Consider the following 6,091-nt stretch of genomic DNA (forward strand, 5'->3'; position numbering starts at 1 on the left):
AAGAGAAGGGAAGAGCTGACATTATGCAGAGGGTGAGAGAGAAGAATGGATAGAGGCCGGGAGAGAAAAGCAGAGAATGAAAGACAAAAAGCCAATGCACAATGCACCAGTGCACACAAGGGACACACACACACACACACACACACACACAAATAGACTAAGGTATGCACGCACTTCATAGTTTCTGTATTGGTTTGAGTACATCTCTGCTAACAATAAACTAAACAACAAACACAGCGTTCTGTCACTCCAATCCGGAGAGGAAGTGTTCAGATCTGCTTTTACACTCACTCCAGAAATCATCCAGTCAGCTACATTTTTCTTTTTTAAAAACCAGCCGATTTGCAGGCTACATTCTTATCCATCTGACCCTTCTGTTGTTCCATATCTGTGTCATCCACACAAATGATTTTTTATTGATTTGTGTTTTACATTTGAGTGAGACATCATAATTCTGTCCCCGCTGCTCTCTCACACAGAGCCACGAAGGGAAACATCAGCTATTAATATTGAGCAACTCAGCTGTGAGATACCAATAACAAGACCATAAATAATTCTTTCTACAGTTCACCTGGCTTGTTCTGGCTTGGCTGTTTGATAGAACAGGCAGAGAGACAAGAGTACATACCAGCTCATAGACATGTAGACAAATGCCCATGCATGCTTACACACCTTCATACAAACATTTATACTACATGTGCATGTGTGTGTGTTTGTACCATATATATACATTAACATCTGTTAAATCTCTAAACAACATATGCTTTTATTACCCCATCTCTATACTGTATATTCAACATTGATTAATTGTGTATTTTTGTTACTGCCTATTGAATTTTTATTGAAGTTCCATTAACAAACAATATAGATACACTACTTTTAGTACACCACTTTGGTCCAGACTGAACTATCTCAAGACATGTTGGATGGTTTGCTATGAAATTTTGTACACACATTCATGGTCCCCAGAGGATGAATGGTGATCTGTTGACTTTTCATCTAACACCACCCACAGGTCAAATTTTTCACAACATCTAAAATTTTGTAGACATTCATGGTCCCCAGATGATGAATTTTATCGACTTTGGTGATTCCCTCACTTCTCCTCTTTAAGTTCCACCTTGAGGTTGACATTTGTGGTTTTTAGTGAAATATCTCATCAACTATTGGATGGATTACCATGAAATTTGGCACAGACACTCATGTCCCCCTCAAGATAAACTGTAATAAGTTTGGTGATCCCTTAAGCTTTTGACTAGTTCTGTCATCCTCGTCATGATGATGATGGTAGAAAGCTGAGTACAACCTCACTAAATAAATGTAAATGTACAAAGCATAACTGGCATTTAGTTTTGTATGTTTTTGATACATAGACACTGTGAAATGTATTGATTATATGTTACACAAAAACAAACAGGGGGTCAGACAGACTGGTCAGTGGAGAGGAAGCTGAAGGACAGGCAGGAAGAGAGACAGACTGTCAGACAGAGCCACAGCAGCTGCATACTCCAGTGATTGACAATGCTGAACCTCAGGCTGATGAACTTGACCGCAGGCCCAGACCTGGCACTGAGGTGTAACCCTCAGCTTGCGACATGGCACCCTTCTGCCAATTAGGGGGATTCCCTCTCTCCCTTTCCTCCTCTCCTCCCTCATCTCTTTAACTTGTCTCATGTGCAACATGTCCTACCAGTTCTGTTTTAGCTGATTGATAGACTAGAGCAGATCAAATTTTATTCCCTCCAGAGACTTTTTGGACACGGATACAACTCAGCTCGTCTTGGCCTGGGCATCAGCCTCGCTACTGTATCTCACCTCTTTCACTCCCTGTAGTTTCTCCTCCTCTCCTCCCCCTCTGTCGATCACCCCCTGCACTGCATCACTTATCCAGGTGATGACATCCATCTCATGTCGAGGCGGACTGACTGCTCTGTGTGATGTCCAGGTGCTTAATCCTTTACTTATATCCAGTTAGCCCCTGTTAGCCCTCTGACATGCCGGGCTAGGAACATGGAGCCAGGGAGTGAGGACATCAGACAGACAGCTGCTGCTAGAGTTTGGGGTGACAGTCAAACCTCCCTCGACCTGTCCTCTGCCCCCACCACACATGTGCACACATGCATGCATGCACACTTTTATTGTACCTCTTAACAGATAAGGACCTTCCATTGATTCTATCACCTCTAATCCAACCTTAACTCTCACCATTGCATGCCTAACCTTGTTCCCTCATTTCTGTACTTCCTGTATAAACACATACACAGTGTATGCAGAAATATTACATACTGGGTACATACACTGGGTCATCTTTGTGCTGACAAAGGAGCGGGAGAGACACTGATAATTCAACAGATAAGACAACGAGAGACGAGAGAATAAGACTCGCAGTCTTGCCAGCTGTGGTTGTAGCATGTGCTTTAGTTTCATATTTGTTCTTTCAATGGCTCTTTATTTGTTCCATTTACTTGGAAAACTGAGACCCAGACAGAACAGTAACAGCACATTTAGTCTGTAGACAGACCAACAATAAAAACAATTCATAAGTCACAGACAATGGGAATGTTTTCCTTTTTGTAATTGGCTCGTTTGTCTAAAGTTTATAGTGGAGTTCTGGTTGAGCATTTTTCTGCTGAGTGACTGGAAACAGTAAGTGATGACTTTCCTCCTCACACATTTACAACGGAGCTGGCAGCATCTTTACATTTGCCTGTATATGACAGGAAATAGCAAAGGGTTTGCCTAAATGCTTGTTGGAAGAAATGTACCCAGTAGCGGTGAAATGGTTGATAGAGCGTCAGTGCTAGTAAACAGGACTGCATGCACAAAGATGAAGGAAGACACACTCACACACACACACACACACACACACACACACACACACACACTGAGACACACTGAGACGCACTTATCCACTCCACTTAGTGGTTCTGAGAAAGAGCAATGCTCCCCATAAAGTACTGAGTCATGAGTATGGCCCAGAATTCAATCATCGTTTTCCCTCTGGTCTATGAACTTGATTCCCATCAGACATACACACATGCATGGTACATTTTCCCATCAACACATCACTATTATCCAGTGCTGTTTAGCAGCTAATGAATTAATGTGCCCACCAACCAATGTGCTTCTTTACCACTCATATAGAGTATGTGTGTTTGTGCCCTTGGGTATATCACTAATAAAATAAAAAGGCTGATTTCATGGTAATTGCTTACAGTACAATTCCATCCCATAAATTGGCTTTCTTCCATTTAGCTTATTGTTTTAAATGGCTGGGGTGGAGAGAGATAGATAGAGTGATACAATCTGGAGATTAGAGAGAAAGGAGGGGGGGAAAGGTTTAGAAGAGGAGGAAGAAGAGTTGTTGATGGATAGATAAGAGAAAGATAGACAAATTATGAAAGAGCAAGATCAGGTCACATTTATTTGTTTTAAGTCACCAGTGAGTTCCAGAAAGTTTAGCCAATCACTCACAAAACTGGAAACTATACAGCTTAATTATCCGATTTGTCCAGATTTGGTAGAGCTCATCATTTGGTGCACAAACAGGACGAAATGCCAAGAATTACTTCAAGATATGATTTATCAAAAATCTGGCTCGAGCTGATGAAGCTGGATGAAAGCAAGAGGAGAGAGAAGATGGATGGAGGACGTTGGGTGTGTTTCAGATCAGGGGAGGAGGAGGTTTAAGGGGGTGGGATGATGAGGGGGGAGTGGGTCGAGATGCAGAGATGGTGGAGTGAAGGGAGGGGTGATCCCTCAGGGAGGTTCATCTGTCCACATATGTAATGAAAAGATAGTCATCCATGTACTCGCCTAATGTAGTGTATCGATGAACAGCTAACAGCCTCCCTCTCCCTCCCTCTACCTCCCTCTCTCCCTCTCTCTAATCACTCGTGTTTGCTGCGAGGTTACAGGCTTTGTTGAGGTCTCCCTGCCTGGAGGCAAACAGGGCCTTTCAGCTTCGTGGCTTGCGGACCACCCTAACCTACACTGGTATGCACTCTATCCCTGGCTCTGTAGCAGAGGTCAAAAGTCAGGAGCTGGCAGGTGATTGGATGTTGTTGTGGTAAGGGAATACTGGGCCGCTAAGTGCTGCAAAAACACCAACTGTCTCTGATATTACTGCCCACAGGCCTTTTGTCTACAGTGTGTGTGTGTGTGTCTGTGTGTGTGTAGAGGTCAAGAAGGGACAAGGACCAGATTTTTGTCTTGAACTAGACCTTCTGAACACACAACCCACCTGGAAATTAACAGGATCCATGTGTCTGTGTCTGCGCATATGAGCCTGTAAAAAGAAAACAAAAAAACAGCTCACTGCCAGATACAATATTTAAAAATATCTTCATATCATATGTGCCATTAAAATAAGTTACAGTTAAAGCCTTAAACAGACAGACAGTAACAGTTGGAAAGACACACGCACATTCAGACAGTTTAGCTGCTGGAGAAGTTAAGTCAGGGGAATGTAGACAGGCGCTCCAGTAATGTTTTTGATGACCCGACTGTGGCCACATAAACTAGCAGGGTTGGAAGAGGAGTCAGTTGGAAGGGAGCAAAAGGAGACAGAAGAGAAGTGGGACAGGAGATGAGGAGTTCAAAAAGGAACTACAAAAAAATATATTTTCTGAATAAAATTTATATGTGCATACTGTTAGTTTGCCCCTTTTTTCTGCTTTGGGGTTATAAAAATGATCTTATTCCGCACTGTCTGACAATGTTGTATACCTATACCTGTATATATACGTACGTGTATATTCCATATCAGCTTGCTCAAACTCTTATATGATGTTTGTACTGGCTGCAGTGGTTCCTCAAATGGAAATATTCTAGGCATCTTGTGCATGACTTACTTAGTGTCTTCGAAAACTTTTAACCTGATGCGCCAGATGGTTTGTTACACAGAACCATCTGAGAAGTCATCCACGGAAACTGTTTGGAAAGGGGCAGGCACTTTCCAAAAAAAAAATACTTGGCAGGTGATTGGATGAACCATCTGTCTATCATCGTCCATCACTGTCTTACCTTGCGAGGCAACTGGATTCGCGACACTGATTGGTCCGAACCACACAAGTGCATAACTTGAAGCCTGGCGAGAAAACTTTGCAATATCAACTAGAATTTAAAATAAAGTAACAGAATGTGGGTTTCAGCCATGTTTGGCTGCACAGCAGGAGTTTATAATAGTTGGCGGACCAGCAGATTGTTACTTGTTAAGGGTATCTACGTAGTTGCTGAGTGGTTTTGTAGATGGTCAAAAAGTACAAAGGTATGAAAATGATGATTCAAACTTATAAAGGTTACAGTCTTTGTAAATTGTTATCAAAAGTCAAACTTTTCCTCCATTAGCTGCACAATTTGATGTGTCATGCATGTAGGTGAGAGAAGTGAGACACAGATAAAAAGGAAAGTTGATAATATGTGTGTGTACTGCACAGCACATAATGAATAGAAGGAGTCTAACTCCAAGGTACGTCCTTGCCTCTCGTCTCTAAAACCGATGAGCCGTCGAGGTATTGAGGCGTGTATGTGTCACTTTATACGTGAAGGCAGCAGATCATGGATGACACGTGACATGGCATTTGTAGAGCGTACACGTAGGTTTTCAGCTGTGACTCATAGTTTGGTAGATGAATGAGACAAATGCGCACGCTCGTACAGTCAGTGTTTTCAGCTGAAGGTTGCGAATTGAGAGGATTCACTAGTAATTATGGGTCTATTCTCATCACTCTTCATCTGAAGGCTAAAGTGCTCTCTTGGCGCCCCCTTCTCCACTTTAGTTTGATTGAAAAGACTCTCAAGTAGACACAGTTTCCACAGTTTAGCTGAAACACATATACTGACACACACACACACACATATATGAGCATGCAAGTGCACAAAAAAACACACATGCAAACACACACCACAGCTGTTGTATAATATTTTTTATGAGCACACAATGCTCTCTTGGCAGCGATTCGGCTCTCCAAAGTTCAAGCACCCTATAGTTGATATCCTGGGTTAATGCCAGACTCACTCACTACTCCCTCTCTCTCTGTCTCTCTCTCTCTCACACACACACACACACCCTTACACATCCGCACACAAG

This window comes from Thunnus albacares, chromosome 9 (genome assembly GCF_914725855.1).
Source record: "Thunnus albacares chromosome 9, fThuAlb1.1, whole genome shotgun sequence".
In the NCBI taxonomy this organism is placed as follows: domain Eukaryota; kingdom Metazoa; phylum Chordata; class Actinopteri; order Scombriformes; family Scombridae; genus Thunnus; species Thunnus albacares.